This window comes from Schistocerca piceifrons, chromosome 3 (assembly GCF_021461385.2).
Source record: "Schistocerca piceifrons isolate TAMUIC-IGC-003096 chromosome 3, iqSchPice1.1, whole genome shotgun sequence".
Lineage (NCBI taxonomy): Eukaryota > Metazoa > Arthropoda > Insecta > Orthoptera > Acrididae > Schistocerca > Schistocerca piceifrons.
In genome coordinates, this window is record NC_060140.1 from 886,034,672 (window position 1) to 886,054,550 (window position 19,879).

Sequence of the window (19,879 nt, forward strand, 5' to 3'; positions counted from 1 at the left end):
CAAATAATGAATATCAGCTCGGGTATATTGTTCTCTTTGATGATTCCTCCATGCAAGGCATGTTTCGTGCATCTTACTGGTGGAACAGGAGAGTATATGTAACCAAATGGTATATTACGATAGTTATATTCTTCCTATGAATCTGTAACACAGCATATTTAAGCATTTATCGCACTATCATCAAGCACAACAAACCATCTGCATGCATGAATGTGCTCAGACATTATTGACAGTCTGCAGCTCGAGTCTTCTCACACGACCTTCCTAAATAATCACCCTAATAACATGCACTTCTATGCGCTGTGCACGCAGAAGAGAGGGAAAGAATCGCTGTTGTGATAACCACTCGAAATATCTCTCATCTGTTCGCTGACGTTGTGATGCGCCCTCTTAAACAGATAAAACGGCAGGAGTGAATGCTGCGGTATACTTACGAGGGTCTTCATAGTGCCGCTTTGAGTCGACTGATGCCCCTCGGCTGTCGGGCAGCACATTTATAGCGGCTGGAGATGCACACAGCTCTGCCCCGGGGCACGGGCGTGGCTGGCGCTCCTTCTCTCGGGGTATGAGGTGAGGTGCGGCCGGGGCGGCCGGCAGCGAGGGCTGCGGCGGAACCTGTAGTCCGGGCTGCGTCGCCAAGGACGCTCAGGCGGGCCTCTGCCAGCTAGGCGCACCCGCGGGACGAGTGGTAAACTGTTTCTGCAAATTGTCATGTCGTATAAATTTACAGGATTTCGCCCTACTAAGAGAACTTTACGAAGAAAGAACATATGAAATCTAAAGCAGCGAGAGCAAGACATTCGTTCCTCAATATTATTTCTTTAATGTCGTTTGTTGTTAACAAGATGATCTTATTCTCAGCACAAAAAAACCGCGGTTTGTCGATGTGAAATCGTACCGGAATGATACAACTGCCCAGACTGGTTTACGCATCCCTTACGATCTGAAGCTGAATTTTAACTGCCCAGTGGAATCGCTGTCTCTGAAATGATCATATCATGGAATCCTAAGATAAGAAATTGCTATAAAAAGCTAATAAGTATATTTACTAAATCGACAAATACTACACTACTTGCCATTAAAATTGCTACACCACGAAGATAACGTGCTACAGACGCGAAATTTAACCGACAAGAAGAAGATGCTGTGATATGCAAATGATTAGCTTTTCAGACCATTCACACAAGGTTGGCGCCGGTGGCGGCACCTACAACATGCTGACATGAGGAAAGTTTCCAACCGATTTCTGATACACAAACAGAAGTTGACCGGCGTTGCCTGGTGAAACGTTGTTGTGATGCCTCGTGTAAGGAGGAGAAATGCGTACCATCACGTTTCCGACTTTGATAAAGGTCGGATTGTAGCCTATCGAGATTGCGGTTTATCGTATCGCGACATTGCTGCTCACCTTGGTCGACATCCAATGACTGTTAGCAGATTTGGAATCGGTGGGTTCAGGAGGGTAATACGGAACGCCGTGCTGGATCCCACTAGCAGTCGAGATGACAGGAATCTTATCCACATGGCTGTAGCGTATAGTGTAGCCACGTCTCGATCCATGAGTCAATAGATGGGGACGTTTGCGAGACAACAACAATCGGCACGAACAGTTCGACGCCGTTTACAGCAGCATGGACTATCAGCTCGGAGACCATGGCTGCGGTTACCCTTGATGCTGCATCACAGACAGGAGCGCCTGCGATGGTGTACTCAACGACGGACCTGGGTGCACGAATGGCAAAACGTCATTTTTTCGGATGAATCCAGGTTCTGTTTACAGCATCATGATGGTCGCATCCGTGGTTGGCGACATCGCGGTGAACGCACATTGGAAGCGTGTATTCGTCATCGCCATACTGGCGAATCACCCGCCGTGATGGTATGGGGTGCCATTGGTTACCCGTGTCGGTCACCTCTTGTTCGCACTGACGGCACTTTGAGCAGTGGACGTTACATTTCAGATGTGTTACGACCTGTGGCTCTAACTTTCATTCGATCCCTGTGAAACCTTACATTTCAGCAGGATAATGCACGACGACATGTTCCAGGTCCTGTACGGGCCTTTCTGGGTACAGAAAATGTTCGACTGCTGCCCTGGCCAGCACATTCTCCAGATCTGTCACCAATTGAATACGTCTGGTCAAAGGTGGCCGAGCAACTGGCTCGTCACAATACGCCAGTCACTGTTCTTGATGAACCGCGGTATCGTGTCGAAGCTGCATGGGCAGCTGTACCTGTACACGCCATCCAAGCTCTGTTTGACTCAATGCCCAGGTGTATCAAGGCCGTTATTACCGCCATAGGTGGTTGTTCTCGGTACTGATTTCTCAGGATCTAAGCAGCCAAATTGCGTGAAAATGTAATCACATGTCAGTTCCAGTATAATATATTTGTCCAATGAATACCTGTTTATCATCAGCATTTCTTCTTCGTGTAGCAATTTTAATTGCCAGTAGTGTATTTATGCAGCTCGTCAAGTCGTGTATATTTATAGGGCTAACCCTACAAAGAGAACTTTAAGAGTAAAGAACATGTGATATCTAAAGCAGGGAGGGCAAGTCATTGGTTCCTCAATATATATTTTCTTTAACGTCGATTGTTCTTAACAAGATGAGCTTATTCTCATAAAAAAATCGCTGTGTGTCGATGTGAAATCGTACCGGAATGATGCAACTGCCCAGACTGCTTTACGCATCCCTTAAGATCTGAAGTTAAATTTTAATTGGCCAGCGGAATCGCTGTCTCTGAAATGATCATAACATGCAATCCTAAGGTAATAAATTCCTATAAAACGCTACTGAATGAGTATACTTACTAATTTCACAAGCTGCGAAATTGTCGCGAAAAACCGGTGACCCGTATATGTAATAAGTTTCCTTCAATTTACGTCTATGGTCACAAACTTTTTGTTAACATATCACCGGTTTCGGTCTTTAATGACCATTTTCATATGTGTTTCATAAAAACAAAGTCCTAGTGTACTGCAGCCATAGTGGCATCGTCAAATGTTAAATGCGGAATCAGCACCAGCATCGTCAAATACATATAAGTAAAGACCGATACCGGTAATCAGCTAACAAAACGTTTGTGACCATAGACGTAAATTAAAGGAAACTTATACTTACTAAAACGAAAAATATTAATAATAACGAATTGAAGCACTTCAAATGAAGTACAAATAAAATCAAACTGATGTTTTATTATATTAAAAGCAGTGGCATAGCATAAGACTCGGAGGCACGACCACAGAAAAAGTATTTGCAATTAAGGTATGAAGCAATTGAAGGTGGGTCTACACTGTTCTAATTGGAAATTCAATAACTAATACGAATGCAGCACACCAAAAGTCTTAGTTACTCCAGTGGTTGAATAATAAGTCAAATGGTAATATCTCTGCAACCGGGATTAACGGTACTGTGGCAACGGTACGTACCCTTTGGAAACATCAACGGCTACTTATCGCCAGTACTCACAATGCGCTGTCGCAGTAAACCGGCCGTTGGTGGTCGCATATGAATAATAGAGTGCGTTTTATTGGCAGGACACTTAGATAATGTAACAGATCTACTAAGGAGATTAAGAAACTTCGTGGCAGATTAAAACTGTGTGCCGGACCGAGACTCGATCTCCGGACCTTTGCCTTTCGCGGGCAAGTGCTGTACCAACTGAGCTACCCAAGCACGACTCACGCCCCGTCCTCACAGCTTCACTTCTGCCAGTATCTCGTCTCCTACCTTCCAAATTTTACAGAAGCTCTCCTGCGAACCTTGCAGAACTAGCACTCCAGAAAGAAATGATATTGCGGAGACATGGCTTAACCACACCCTGGGGGATGTTTCCAGAATGAGAAGAATGGTACAGCACTTGCCCGCGAAAGGCAAAGGTCCCGAGTTCGAGTCTCGGTCCGGCACACAGTTTTAATCTGCCAGGAAGTTCCATATCAGCGCACAATCCGCTGCAGAGTGAAAATCTCATTCTGGAAACTAAGGAGATTGCCTACACTACGCTTGTCTGTGCTGTTTTAGAATACTGCTGCGCGGTGTGAGATTTTTACCAGACTGGACTGAAGGAGTACATCGAAAAAGTTCAAAGAAGGGCAGCACTTTTTGTCTTATCGCGAAATATGGGAGAGAGTGTCACACGAATGATACAGGATTTGGGCTGGAAATCATTAAAAGAAAGGTGTTTTTCGTTGCGACCGAATCTTCTCATGAAATTCCAATCACCAACTTTCACCTCCCAATGCGAAAATACTTTGTTGACACCGACATACATAGTGAGAAACGATCACTACGATAAAATAATGGAAATCAGCGCTCGTACGAAAAGAAATAGGTGCTTGTTTTTTCCGCGCTATACGAGATTGGAATAATAGAGTATTGTGAAGGTGGTTCGATGAACCTTCTGCCAGGCACTTAAATGTGATTTGCAGAGTATCCATGTAGGTGTACGTGTAGCTGAACCAGAAGGTTGCTCGTCAGGACTCGGATACCAGGCAGTCCCATCCACCGTCGTCGATGTCTAAAACCAGTGACCTTTCACCTTCCACATCCAAACCAAGAGTGTCTATCTTCACATGCCCCTGCTCCCGAATCTGCGGTTTGCGACGTTCTGGCCGAAACCGCCAATCAGGCAAAATCTTATTGTTTTCCCCAGTAGCGTGAAAACTGCCATTAGTAGTAAATTATATCGCAGAATGTCTCCAGATGCGGGCCAATCAAAACGCATCTTCCCCGCAAGTTTGCTCTAGAAATTCCCATCTCACGTCAGAAGGCGATGGGGGAATCAGAGCGTTGTCTACACACTTCTGATTTTCCGGAAGCCTGACCAACGTGACGGCAACGACGTGAGGCTTCCTCTCCCACCGCGTAGGCTCTGGCTCCGAGCACTATGGGACTTAACATTTGAGGTCATCAGTCCCCTACAACTTAGAGCTACTTAAACCTAACTAACCTAAGGACATCACACACATCCATGGCCGAGGCAAGATTAGAACCTGCGACCGTAGCAGTCGGGCGGTTCCAGACTGAAGCGCCTAGAACCACTCGGCCACACCGGCCGGCACCGCGTAGGCCCAGATATTTCAGGACTTATCATTTCTCACCATAAATTATTATCTGGCAGCCAGCACTAGAGACTACCACCCCCAGGCTTCTACGAGCCGAAGCGTACCGAATACCGCGGACCCCGCCGTAGCTTGGTTGACATGGGAACTCTGCGACCCATCTCACGTGACAAGCGTAAGACCGATTTAAGCCTCTGAATGCCGTGTGGTCTCCCCTGTTGCTCTCTGAATTCTATGCGAACTGAGCGTTTCTCGCTGATTCTTAGAACGGAACAACAAGCCTCGAAAAACAACCACTGCAGTTTTATAAACTAAATTCTCCAGCATTAAATGTCGTCATGAGACTTGTAGCGTGATGAAACTAAAGTGTCCTGGTTGTCGTTAGTGATGACAAGGGGAAGATGAATTTAGCATATAAATGGAAAGAGGCAAGCCAGGTGGCTTGTGCCCTTTCACCTCAACAGTTAGCAGCTTTCACTCAGTTAATACTAAGTACAAACCCAATCTGCATCTGGATCGTATCTCCTTACCTCTGGTGTAGAAAGATGTGCAATATTCACTGTACCCATTTTCAATGAGCTACCACAAGTATTAAAAATGTTAGCAGTAATTCATGCACTTTCAAGTCTAAACTGAAGTCTTTCTTCGTGGCTTACTCCTATCCTGTCAGGGAGTTCTGGTAAAAGATTAAGCTAATACCCATGTTATATTGTTGATTGCGTTAAAGAAAACTTGTAGTTTGTCGTCCGCATAGGGTTTATATACTCTCACTTTTTATCTATTATTAATTTTCTGGTGTTACTTTCCTGTACTGACTCGTTCCACGGCCACAGAGATTTGCTCCTAAGTTTTATGTTACGGATTTGTACACGTATCAGGGATGGTGTAGGGAAGCAGCCTACTCACGCTGTAGTAAATTCACTTCAGTTTCCATTGTGTGCCAGCCAGTCTGCTGTAACTAGCTCTGACGTCATAAATGTTGCGCAATACTTTAAAAATCAAGCAAAGAACCTAAAACTTTTCTGGCATGTCAGAAGTAATACTAAATTAATGTGTGTTAATTATCAGTTCGATAACTTCAGCCATTTTCGAAATTTGGACGTTTTTCTGAAAAAAATCATTGGCGCAGCAGAAAAGAGCTAGAGACTTCAAAATTTATATTTAGATTCATCTTTCAGAATGATTTAATAAAAACAGTACTTTGGATTTCACAAATTAAGATTTTAGTGGAAATTCATGATTTTTTGGTTTTCGTCTCAAAACTGAAGGAAGCAAGATAGATGAAGTAGGCTAATAAATAAGGCTAGGATGTTTAGATTTAAATAGGTTGGAAGTCCGCTATGACTATGAAGATGTGAAAAGTTTCTTTTGAATACCTATAAAATTATAGCGATAGCGGATCTCAAAAGGGCCAGTTCAGAGCTCATCTACTGCGTGCAGTGTAATTTAATTAATTCTCTCGCCCAAAATATTTAACTTAGCCACGTCAAAAATTTATTATCAATACTTACCTGCGTGCTGAATGCACGTTTAAATTAAGAGCTTCATCGGCCATCAGCAAAAGAAGCTATAAATTATTATGTAACTTGAAGTGGTGCATTACTAGCCCAGCGGCTAGTCGGGAGAGCCGATTTGATCAGGCGTTCCCTTAGACGTCCGCACCGCGGCTTTATATATAAGAACGTTGCGCGAGGAAGCAAGGCCCCAGTTCTCTCCAGACGCTGAATGACACGCCATCAGTGTCGGGAGTCGCGTCGCATTGGTATCACTGCTACAAACAGCCTCGGGTGCCGTATTAAGTTACTAGAGATATGCGGAACCATGAAAACATTTCAAGTGAAGTGTTAATTCTGGGATGATTTTCATTATCTAGCTTCAGTTTGCGTATTGTCGTATTTTCACGTGCCGTCGCGGGACAGACATTCTACCAATTATTTAGCGTGGCGTTTGATGAAATACTCTCATCAAATTATGGCGAGCATTCATTTCAACATTTAATTCGGACATTTATAGTTGCATCAGCGCATTAGACTCTGAACTGCTCTGTTAGTTAGGTTGAAAGGATACTTGTGTTTTTTATCAGTAAACTTCAGAATATACTCAACTATTCTGGAAAATTGTTTTTGATTAGAAATCCCGGACAATCTCCTAATTCCTCAGAGCTATAAGCTGCAGCTATAATTGTATTCTCAGATGAAGTGGGCACTAGGAACTCTAATTACAGGCTTCACGTTTTGTTAAATCACTTTCTGGGTGCTAAAAAGTAAATAGAGAGCCAGTGTTGAGAATGGCGAAAGACAGCATTAACAACATTCTAAAAGCCAGAAACTGATTCAACATGCAAGCATTTATACAGGAATTTATTTTTACAACTTATTCGCCGCCCCACAATGGTTATGGGATTTATGTGGGATTATTTAGAAGAAAATCCAAACCAGTTCTGACGCATCCCTGACGGATGAATTTAATGAAATGATAATCGAGGAAGACTGTGTGACAATTGTACTACCTCCCCAATATAACTCACGTAGGGTTGATGACAGTAACATGAGAGAGGTTAAAGCAGTGTCGGCCACATTGTGAAAAATTACACGCTTGTCCAATGTGCTCCCTATGTGTATTCCAAAGCCCGGCACACTATGGCTTTGGTCTTCCCTTCGCGGAAGCACTCTGTCCAGCGTGACATTCCATTTAGCAATGCGGTTTGGCATTTTCGATCTGCACGACTTCCTTAAGTTTGGTAGAGTTGTGGTGCCAGCACTGTTTAGCCTTGACGAAGATGTGGCGTAGAAGAATAGCGAAATTCTACATGACCCGCTGAAGTGTCTGAACATTGACGCTCTCGATGACTTCCTGAATGGCTGTTTTCAGCTCAGCAATCGTTTTAGTGTTATTGCTGTACACTTTGTCTTCAATACAGCCCCACAAAAAGGTGCCGCATGTGTTAAGATCCGCAGGATACGGCGGCCAATCGAAGCCCATGCCGATGGTGTCTGGGCACCCCAGAGCAAGAATGCTGTCAACAGACTGCTCCTCGAGGGCATCAAACACTCTCCTGCTTCGATGGGTTCGAGCTCCGACTTACATGAACCACGTATTGTCGAATTGATGGACGCTTTGAATAATGGGGATGAAATATTCATTCAAAGCCCTCACTTACCGTTCGTTAGGCACCGTGCAATCAGAGAATGTCGCACTGATTATTCCATGACCGGACGTTGCAGACCACACATTCACACATTGGGACAGAAGAGACTTCGCGATCGCGAAATGTGGATTCTCAGTCCCCCAAATGCGCCAATTTTGTTCACTTTCACGTTCAAATTGCGCATACTCATTCTCATCATGCCCCGCGGCCAACCGTGCAATTTGAACGTCATAACGCAAATCGTTCAGAAGTTATGATGATTTTATTTCATATAGTTCAATAATTGTCGCCCTGTAAAAATCTTCATTCTGTATTCGACGTCTGTAACTTCGCGTTAAGCATATCGTGCAGGAGATGAACAGGAAATATAAATGGACAACTATTACCTGCAAGACTGTCCGTGATGGGTGGCTTCTGATATTTAATGACTGAAGATGGTTTACTTATTTCGGGAATGTTCATACAACTAGTACTAGTACCAAAAATCCTTATCTGAACGCAATTTAACTTTGTTTTACCTTACAACTCGTTCAGTTCCGATTATCTGATGTGTTAACTTTGACAGATGTAATCACTCGAAAGATACGGTTTTTTTTAACAATTCTCAATGATTTATGTGTCGATCTGTTTTGCACCAGAACTTGTAAAGTTAATCTGTTTCGGATGTACTTCAGATCCGACCCGATACCTGAGTGAATGCCGGCACGGTAGCTCAGCGTGTTCGGTCAGAGAGCTGGTTGGCCTCTGTAATAAAAAACTGAGTGGAAGCATCGACAAACGAACTTGAGCGGATGTCATGTGACTTAAGCAACGACCAAAGCACAACTATCAAAAACGAAAAGAAAGGGAAAGTGGACAGTGCGACGGAGTGCCGTGCAAATGGGCCCGGGTTCGATTCCCGGCTGGATCGGAGATTTTCTGGGCTCTGGGACTAGATGTTGTGCTGTCGTCATCATCATCATGTCATCCCTATCAAATCGTAAGTCACCGAAGTTGCGTCAACTCAAAAGACTTCCACAAGGCGACCGGTCTACCTGACGGGAGGCCCTAGCCACACGACATTTCATTTCATATGTACTTCATTCTTTATTTTCATTCACAGTGTCTCAAAGGTACTGGGTCAAATTGAAAAAGGTGATAGTGAGTCCACAAACGATTATAATGCTATAGGGCACCAATGGTCGTAAATGGGCATTTATTGCCTTATGGACATACACTGCGTATACTGCACAGCAACAGTGTAGATCATAGTAATAGTTCAAAGTGACGACAACGAGTCTCAATGGATACATGGCAACGGCGCATGAAGTTCAGTAGTCGCATTCTCTCAAAGGTCCCTGGTGTCTCTTGTACCAGGGACAACGTGGGGTACAATCTCTAGGAACTGTGGCAGAATATCTAAGAGGAACACCAGTTAACACTGGTTAATAAAACAGGATGACAGCAAATACTGTCCTATTAGGTGATCATGGACAACGCCCGCCCATACCCATACATTGACAATTGTTGCTGGTGGCAACCGAAGTAGGTGACATGGGGATTGTCCTCACTCCAGACATTGCAATATATGCCTTGAGACTGGTGGTCGTCGCTCTGAACAATTCTTGTACTATGAGCTACGTTGTTGTTAGGTCGTGTGAGCTGTGTAGTTCCACAACACAATAAACGTGAATTTCCGACTACTGGTTCCCCGTCTCAATACAATCAGTTGTGGACCTACTACCACCTATTTCAATGTGACTCAAAAGGTATGAGTCACATTTGTATACACTATTAGTGGTCACTTCCTGCGAGTACCGAGCGAGGTGGTGCAGTGGTTAGCACAATGGACTCGCATTCGGGCGGTTGAAGGTTCAAACCCACATCTGGCCATCCAGATTTAGGTTTTCCGTGATTTCACTGAATCGCTGCAGCCAAATGCCGGGACAGGTCCTTTCAAAGGGCATGGATGATTTCCTTCCTCTTCCTTGACACAATCCCGGCTTGTGCCCCGTCTCTAATGACGTCTATGTTGGCGGGACGTTAAATACAATCTTCCTTCCTTCCTTTGCTTGCTGCAAGTAATTACATTTGCTCTTATCTGAAAGTGTTGGTTCGTGAATGGAGGTATTTCCAGAAAATGGGCACCGGCATGTTATTTCGAAATAAAAAGCACAGTCGTAGCGTATAGCTGAACGTCAGAAAGTCATGCAGTTTAGAAATACGAGAAAACGTCGTTGGGATTAAGTAATAACGAGACTGATTTCTTTGTAATGGACCTATGAACTGAGAGGACGTTTTATCTATCCCAAATTTTTCTGTTGTCCTTCGTCACACAAATACGCTATCGAATTTACACTTATCCATTATCTACGGCTGGATGCACCATTCTATTGTGGGAGTAAAGTACTGTAACCAACAAAAGCTATCTTATTTCTTCTACCTATAGCAGGAAGAGACATGTAGGATTAAGCATTCTATCACAAACACGGATGGAGGAACTGATGAGCGAATACCATTTAAAAGAATCCATCGCAACATTCTCACTGTGTTTACTTTTGACAGGAGTTATTTTCAATCTCTTCGTCCTGTGGAAAAACGTTGCCTTCCTTGTATAGGTATTATTCGTAGTGATGGCGATACATTGCAGCATGTTCTGTCTTCTTGTCACAGAGCCTTCACCCAGGTTTACGCTATGAAATAGTCATGTAATCTCGTATACACCATCTGCAGATGAGACTCCTTCCATCTGCAGATGAAACTGAAAAGATTAGAAAACCGGCTTACAGATTAAAATTAAAAAGTAAATGACTAGTACAGTTTTCCATATATGTACTGAATATGCGGTAACATGTTCTTAAGCATCCGTAACGGATAAGCTTAATGAACTGCCTTTCTTGCCTTTCGTCGAATGACCTCCTAGTTTAAAAAGCTACAGTGCTTAATTTTTCTCTCATGACTGCGGAATTAGTGTGCCAAATTCTTAACAACAATATTGCCTGACTGAACTAGCTTCTTTAGCTTCTTATGTACGGGCTGTGGTGTGTTGGAAGCAGACAATGAGGTCTAGAGCGCACTTCAGTGGACGTGAGTAGTAAGTGTGATGAAATCCAACAAGTAAAGTACCAGCGTCAATTGTAATGTTGTTGCATTAATTTGTTATGAAAGCGGTGATGATAGACAATAAAAGCGGGTTAAAAGCTGTGAAGTTAACCTTGCATTACTGCGCAACTGTTTCACCATTATAATCTTTTAATCGTCATACGACAGCCGGTGATATATATATATATATATATATATATATATATATATATATATATATATATATATATATATAAAAGAGAATTAAAATAGAAAGAAATAAATCAGTTTATATTTGGAAATTTATTTTAACATTGATCATTGAAATTTCAGCATATTAAACTTGATTCATAACTAAACTGGTGGCTTATTTAGGATTGTGAAAATGTGAGTTTGTAATCTTACAGAACACATCAAATATGGAGCCAAGATTGGGAGACCGCATACAACACTGCATTCATAAAATAACACACGAAGAACGTTGAAACATATGCAAGAGGAAATTAACCACAACCAACCGATTCAATTTTCACCCAAAGAAGTTACGTTCGTAGCGCAATCCTGTCCGTCATGTAATTACCACACACTGGTATACTAAATTCATACTAACTCCCTGTGAAATCTTCCCGAAAGGAATAGCTGAGGGCTACTTTGGTGATTACACCACATGCTTCACGTGGTCAACTTCGTTTACACAAAGAGTGTACTCCACAATAATTTTGATAGTTAAAATAAATTAGATCGAAAAGCAATTTACAAAAGAAAACCTCGAACTGGTTACTAACGTCTTACTATTAACCTGATGGGTCAAACAGTTGTATAAGCACGTGGTACTGGTCTCACAAAGTACACTCCACGTGGGTTGAACATAAAGAAAAGTTGCTATATTGAAAAATATTGTCAGACGAGACGTTATAATCTCACGCACATTCGCATTTAAGATTGATGATCTTAGTTAGAGTTACTGATCAACACGTGGTTTCACTTTGCTCACAAAGTAGTGACAAAGCAGCTACTGGAAGATATTCTGAACAGTACACTCGAATCACACTGCGTTGCAATTTAAGATAACATAAGATATTTTAGAGCTAAACCTGAAATAAAGGTGAATAAATTTTCAGTTAGGCTGAACTTAAGAAATCCATTGCCTACGGACTTAGTAGACACGCGCTTAGCCGGAGATCTTACCACTTCAGACGCTCGCCGCGGACAGACTGACCTGGGCTCCTACCAAGGGTGCTTCCGTATACAAAACGGAAGTGACCAGAGAAGCAGCTTCCTATACCAACATGACAAGGGACGGACAGGACCATACTAAGGATAGAAACTCTTTGCTTTTAGAAAGCGTAGCTACCTGTTCCGACGTTGGTCCTACTGTTCTCTAGCAGACAGGCTTGTCTGCTACCATCCAGCATGCAACTAGAAATACATTTGCTCATTCATTCTTTCACACAGAAGGGAAGGGGGATGACAGTATCTTATCATATACAGTATATAAAAGAAAGCGGATGTAGGTTCCGTATGAGACTGTGTGACATGAATTACATATAAACTGTGTTTTAAAGTGTAGTAGTGTGACAGATCGTTCTTGTTTATGTGTAAAAGTAACACGTTTCTCTGCTCAGTCTCCTCCCAGATAGTCAGAAACACCACAGTAAATTTAGAAGACTAATTTATGCCGTAAATGACAACAGATTTAAGAAATTAACAAGAAAGGAATCCAGCAGAGACCTTTCACAGTTTAAACTTGTTTCATGAAGTGGCTCTAAGCAAATGTTACCAGACCCAGTCCTATCGGCTGGTGGAACAAACTTCGAGCATAGAATACTTGTCCGGACGTAACGCGTGCTTGGTCCACCCGCAAACCCTATCGCGGATGCTGCGTGTGGTGGATCCGCCCCCGGACACAGCTCCGGATACATAGTACGCAACAGATCCACACTCGAACGCTAACTCGGGTATTGTATACTGTGGATCTGCATTCGAATACAGCTTCCTACCTTTTTTTTTTTTTTTTTTTTTAAAAAAAAAAAAAAATTCTTTATTCAATACATTACATTATACATTATAACCCACTACCTAACTACATTAGTGGGTCCTAGTATGATACAAATTAGATGCAGCAATGTTATTCTACACTACAGGTAATATTATTATTATTATTATTACTATTATTTACTCTAATTTTTTACCGCTATAGGGCTCTAAGCATTAAACTACGGGGAAACTACATGCTACCTGCAGCGTTACAAGTTGTGCCAGAGCTACTATAAACCTACTAGTTGTTAGCCAGGCCCACTGAGCTAATCCCAGTGGGCATGCCCCTGGCACTGGGCTGGCTCTTGACTTGGTGTCGCTGCAGTGTATTCTAAGGTGTTATCCTATCTTCTACTTCTAATTTAATTTAACTAAGTGTCAAAATCGGTGTGCGTCATAGTCCGGTATTTATGTACACCCCTCCCTCCTAGTCCAGGGCAAGGTGGATTCCAGCTGTGAGGCGGCTGGCCAGTCCTTGCCCGGCGGTACAGTAAGGGTGCACTAGTCAACGTCGGTGAGAGTTTTGTCTTTAGTGATGATGGTTGTCCCTTAAAAAGTTCTTAAGTATCTTTTTTGATATTTCATCTGTAAGTTTGTTTAGGATGTCAAAGGTGATTTCACGCCTTAACAGGTGGTACGTGTCGTTATTTGGTAGCTGTTGTCTTAGCTCTTGGGCTACATCATCGAAGAGGTGGCACTCATACACCACATGTTCTGGGGTGCCCTGTACTGCGCCACAGTCACACGCTGGTGTAGCCTGCTTCCTAAACCTACATAGGTATGTTGGATATGGTCCATGTCCAGTAAGAAAGTGCAGCAATCCTCTCGTTGGCGTAAAAAATGTGAGTTTTATTCTTTCTTCTATGTCCGGTAGCAGCTCATAGGTTCTACGACCTGTATCTTCATTATTCCACTGATCTTGCCATAGTTCTAACCCTCTCTTTTTAATGGTGTACTTGTCCCCTGCATAAACCCCAAGTATTTCCCTGATTTTGTCCCTGTTCTCCTTTCGTACCCAGTACCAGGCAGCCTGTTCACGTATTTTTATATCTAATGGACAGATTCCCATTAACACTAACAGTGCTCCCCCCGGTGTTGTCCTATAGGCCCCTGCTGAACGTAGAAGCATATTCCGCTGCACTCTTCTTACGGCCATGGCAGGCATGACCCTCGTGAGTCTGTGTGCCCAGACTCCAGATCCGTATCCTATTATTGAGGTCAGGATGCTGTTGTGATATAACTTAATTAAATTTGATGGGAGGTGAAACCGCTTGTGACCAATTCCGATAAGATTGTTTAATAGAACCAATGATTTTTGTGATACGGTGTCAATATGTGATGCAAAGCTCCACCTCTCATCGATGATTACACCCAGGTATCGGGCCTCGCGGCGCTGAAGAACTGGTATACCATTAATTCTAACCGTCGGGTTCCTGACCAATTGGCCTTTGAGAAGTAGGTATGTGGACTTATTGGGTGCTATCGTCATTTTGCTTCTGTGGCACCATGATGTAAGAACAGTTAGGGCTCTTTCCACTTTCGGCTCTAATTCCTCGCGGCTTCGGCCGCCGACCAGCAGGAGGAGGTCGTCAGCGTATGCTATGACCTCTAGCACATCGTCACAGTTCTTGAGATCTTCAAGTAAAGGCTCCATGTTGATGTCCCAAAAGAGAGGTCCCAGGACAGAGCCCTGAGGACATCCTTTGGTGACAATCTTCCTGACTATGCCGCTAGGGGCCGATAGCCAGACCTCCCTGTCTGCACAATAGCTCCTCAGACACCCATATAGCGGCCCTGGACAGTTCTTCTCCCGCAAGCAGGAAAAGAGTGAGCGCCACCACAGGTCGTCGAAGGCGCCACTGATATCTACCATGATGCCGACAACATACTTGTGCGGGGTGGAGCCACAGACCTCGGCAGCCAGGGCGATTGCGTCAGACGCAGAACACCCAGACCGAAAGCCGAATTGTCTGTCACCCATCCCGCACAGCATGCGGTGTGCTGTCAGTCTGTTCGCTAGTAGCCTCTCAAAAAGTTTGCCCAGTACGTCCAACAAGCAGATAGGTCTATAAGATTTAATTTCAGTGGGACTCTTTTTGATGATAATTACATTGGCTTTTTTCCATATTTCTGGGAATTTCCCGAGTTTCAAGCACTCGTTATACAACTTAGTGAGAGGAGCTACGAGCTGGGGGGCAAGGAATTGCACCACTTCCGCAGTAATGCCGTCCGGGCCAGGAGCTTTCCCTCTTTTGAGGGCCTTGATCTGGGCAGCGACCTCCTCCTCAGAGAAGGGGTAGACTCTGATGTTATTGTTATAGTCCCTTTGATTTTCTCTCCTTATCCTTTTTTGTTCTTCCGTCTCATTTTCCTCCACGTCGTCAGGCAACAGAACCCGGAGGAGGGCCTCAGCAGTTTCCTGCCAAGTGCCCGTCATCCGGTCCCCGTCCCTGACGGTGGATAGCACCATTGGTGATCTTATCTTTTCTCGTGCTAATTTATATGGGACTCCCCATGGGTCTATAGCCAATTGGCTTTTTACATAACTTTCCCAGCTTCTGAGTCTAACTGCCCTTAACTCCTGTTGGAATTGTTCTTTGCTTTCACGATAGATCTGAAGCCATCTTCGTTTTTCCCTCCAGACGACACTCCGCTGGTAGTACCTCCTTGCCCTCCTCACAGCCTGGCGCATCTGTCCCAGTTCGACCGACCATGGTGTGGGGGTGGCCGCTACGGCTCTCCTCCTGGTTGGTACGGCTGCCCGCACCGCTGTGGTGATCGCCTGCACCAGTCCTTCGGCGCATTCTTCCACGTTTCCGTCACCCTCCAGCAATGTCGGAATATTGCACTCCTCCGCGAGACGGTCCCAGTTAGCCTTGTTGTAATTAAGCTGCAGCTCCCACCCCATGTCCCAGTGGCACTCCCTTTCCCCAATGGTAAATGTTATTAAATTATGATCACTGGTGGTTGCTTTGTCCCACACTTTCCATTTGTCGACCTTTGTGGCCAGGTTTGGTGTTATTAGAGTGACGTCGATATTTGTACCTTCTCCCCCTCCGCCAGTATACGTGGGGGGGTTCCCTTGTTGGTTGGCAACCACCAGTTGTAATGCCATGATTGTTTCCTCGGCTTTTAGCCCCCGATCATCGTGCGTGCCACTGAACCATAGGGGGGACTTTGCATTTATGTCCGCCGTCACAATCAATCTTCGTCCCTGAAATGCCGTGGCGACTTGTGTAAGTATTTCTAGAAATTCCTCTATTCCTCTTCCATATTGGAAGTATATATTACAGATGTAAATCACTCCCGCGGGTGTTTGAAGTTCCACGACATTGCAGTGTTCGCCAGAGAATTGTGCAAGGACTGTAGCTCTAAATGATTTGTTGATAATTATAATTGCAGCCTTTGGCTCGTCGTTAGAATGTATAATTTGCCAGTTGGCAGCCATGAATGGGATCCGCCCCGCTTGGGAGTACGGTTCCTGTAAGCAGAGTACATCTAGACTCCTCTCTTCCACCACCCTCCGGAGTTCCTGCAGGACCAGTTTACTGTTATGGGTGTTTATCTGACCCACATTTAGTTGGCTCACGTGGGTAATATGTATGGATGTGTGATTCTGGCCACAATTTTCTCCAGTCGTGGGCTACTCTGCCATTGGTTATCACTGATTGACAATATAGATCATCCATGTCGAATTTTTCGTTTCTTCTTTCGAAGACCTTTTTAACTAGATCTCGCAGGGCTCCGAAGTCGGTGGGGAGACTCATTGTCTTGAGCTGAATTCTGTCCACGGCCTCCATTACTGGAAAGGTGACATCTCTTCCATACTCGTGGCCGACACGTACCACATGTCTCAATGCAGTTGTGAGGATTGCCGGCTCCTCTAGTCTTGATAACTGTAATGCGTGCTCCAGGTTGGGGTAAATTCGCTGGGGATCAACTCCCATTACACCCCGAGATGGTGTGTCAGAAGATGGAATTGAGCTGCTTATTTCATTGTACTGAACATGTTTGGTGGATATTACTTCTTTACTGTGTGGTTGTGATTGTGAACTCCCAAGTATAGGATGCCAGTGTGGTCGGGTATGCTCTTGTTTCGACCCAGGTCCCCAGCAAGGAGGAGAGGGAGCATCTTCTTCACACGGGTCCGTCTGTATGCAAACATCTTTCATTATTGTCACCAAAGATCGTGGTTGTGTGATTTTTTGTATAAATTCTTTGAATTTGTTTGCCCTCAGAGCGTCCCTCAGCCTCTTGCTAGGGGATTTCCTTTTTGGCTTCCTGAGTTCAATTACGGCCTCAGCCATAATCAATTCGAGAGATTAGTCTCTGTTCTAGCATCCTATACGTTGGGCAGTTTCTCCCAGTAGTGTTGCACGGTTTCCTTCCTCTCTTGGTACATGGAATGCAGGTTGCGCTTTTACTGCAGTTTTTTCTGGTGTGGTCCTCAGCCCCGCACCTGGAGCAGGCCGGCTTCCTTTCACAATGCTTGTGGACGTGGTCCAGATCGCCACAGTTGTGGCATCTAGGGACTACTAGGTAGTCTCTAACATTGATGGCGTGAAATCCTATATAAATTTTCCCCATAGCGGTAAGTTTTCGCCACATCTTGCCAGAGACCTCAGCGACGTGATGGACAACATCCCGTTCCCGAGGTCCCGTTTTGAAGCGCAGCTTGAATTCATTTTTAAATGTTTCCCATTCTGTGTCATCAAAATTTTGTTTATACATGGTTTCGTAGATGTCGCTTTCAGTTAGGGCCACAGGTACGTCGTACAGTATCACCAGAGGATTTCTTTTCCTGGGAGGTTCACATTTAATGGCCTTGTTCAGTTTGGAATTCTTTAATATTTTGTCCCTGTCCTCCTCTGTGGCAAGATCTACCACGACTACATTTTTTGTGGCCTTTACTTTGTTGATTTTTATTTTATCTCTAGCCGGGTCAATAGTTGTTGTAAAAATTTCTTGTACCTTTTTAATAGTCTGACCAGGCAGGGGTCTTAAAAAGACTGCCGTGTCTGGTTTTTTAGAGATTTTTGCAATTGTTTCCTTCGTTGTTTGGGCTTTTGTAGCGGCTTGCGCCACCACTCCGGCCCATGTCTTGACAGGTTGCTGTCTCAATCTAGCGTTTTCTTTCTCTAGTTCTTCGAGACGCCCCTCGAGCTTCGCGTTTGCAATAGCCCAGGAAGCGAGCTCGTTCTTTATTGCCAGGACCGCAGCCTGGCTTATTTTGCCGTTTTTGACACTAGAGTCTAATATTTGATTAATTCGACAATGTCTGTCATAAACATTCTGATCTTCGTGTCCCCCTTCCTCCTGCGAGGTAGGGACAGTAGACACACTCGCCCTCGAAATCGCACAAAGATCACTCGCCTCCTGGTCAGCCATGATTAGTTAGACGAGTGAAAAGTTGGGAGCCCGTCTCTTGCCCCGGACCGGCTCCTCTGGCATGGGGGGGGACTTCTGCAGCTCGCCCACCAACCTCGCCCCTAGGTCAAGGGCACATCAGAGCTGCCAGGTTCAGCGCGCCGTTGCCAGCGCACTGGTCCTCGTCGAAGGCCCCGTCGTCGACGATTTCACACGACGCTCCTCGGCAAGTGCACCCCGCACTCCGGAGAGGCGGATGCACCCCTCGCCCTTCGCCGCCTACTAGCCCGAGCTTCCACCTGAAGGCCAAGGACCCACTCCTACTCAGGTGGTGGGTCGGTCCCCCAGTCGTTCGGCGGTCTGGGCCCATCTAACCTGGCCCAGGCGATGTCACCACCACCTGGGTTTGGCAGAACACGCCCCGGTTACCCAGGGGCGCGGCGAAGCACCCTTGCCGACTCGCGCCGTGATCCCACGCCGACAAACGAGGTCGCCGGCATGCAGAGCACCTGCTGGTCTGTGCCCTGCGAACAGAAAGGGACTGGTGTTCGGTCCCTCGACACGGCTCCCCCTGTGCCACGCACCCTTCGCTTTCGCTTCCTACCTTGGGCGAGGCGGATCCACCTTTCAAACACTACCCTGTGAGTGACGTATTGTGGATCCGCATCTGAACACCGCTCTCGATATAACTCGCGGCGGATCCACTTTCGAACGTTAACCCTACTCTATCGCCGGTCCTGGGAGCCTTCCGCGAGACATGCATGTACATAGAGATACAGAAAACAGAGCAAGCGCTCTCCGGATGTAGAGGTGACTGGATACGCCTGAGTTACATTTACAGGCAATTTTAGAACACAGAACGATAGGTTATGTCGCGGTCGCATGGATGGATGTGACATAAAATCGAATGAAATGCGAAAACTGATTAGCGCATAGGTATAAACTAACCTAATATACACCGAAATGTGGTGAAAATGAGGATGTACTTGCTTATCTTCTGGTTCGCACGGAGCAATTTGCACATGGAGTCAAGTATGCTGCAACAAGAGGAATGTAGGAAAACGATGACATCGAAGCATGCGGAATAAGGACAGTAGTCAATTTTTTCTCGTTGAGTTCGTATTATAGTATATGTCTACTGAGGTAGCAGTGATACACGCGAGTTGAATACTGTATTTGATGCTTTTGAGGAGGACAGAGAA

At 44.8% G+C, this 19,879-nt stretch overlaps 1 long non-coding RNA gene across 1 annotated transcript in view; it reads right to left on the reverse strand.

Annotated features, from left to right (window-relative positions):
• The window catches only part of LOC124788034, a 113,942-nt gene that overhangs the window by 2,255 nt on the left and 91,808 nt on the right, over positions 1–19,879 (reverse strand). The window contains exon 2 of the long non-coding RNA XR_007016050.1: positions 435–693. This is a non-coding gene — a long non-coding RNA (uncharacterized LOC124788034). The remainder of the gene's footprint in view (positions 1–434; positions 694–19,879) is intronic.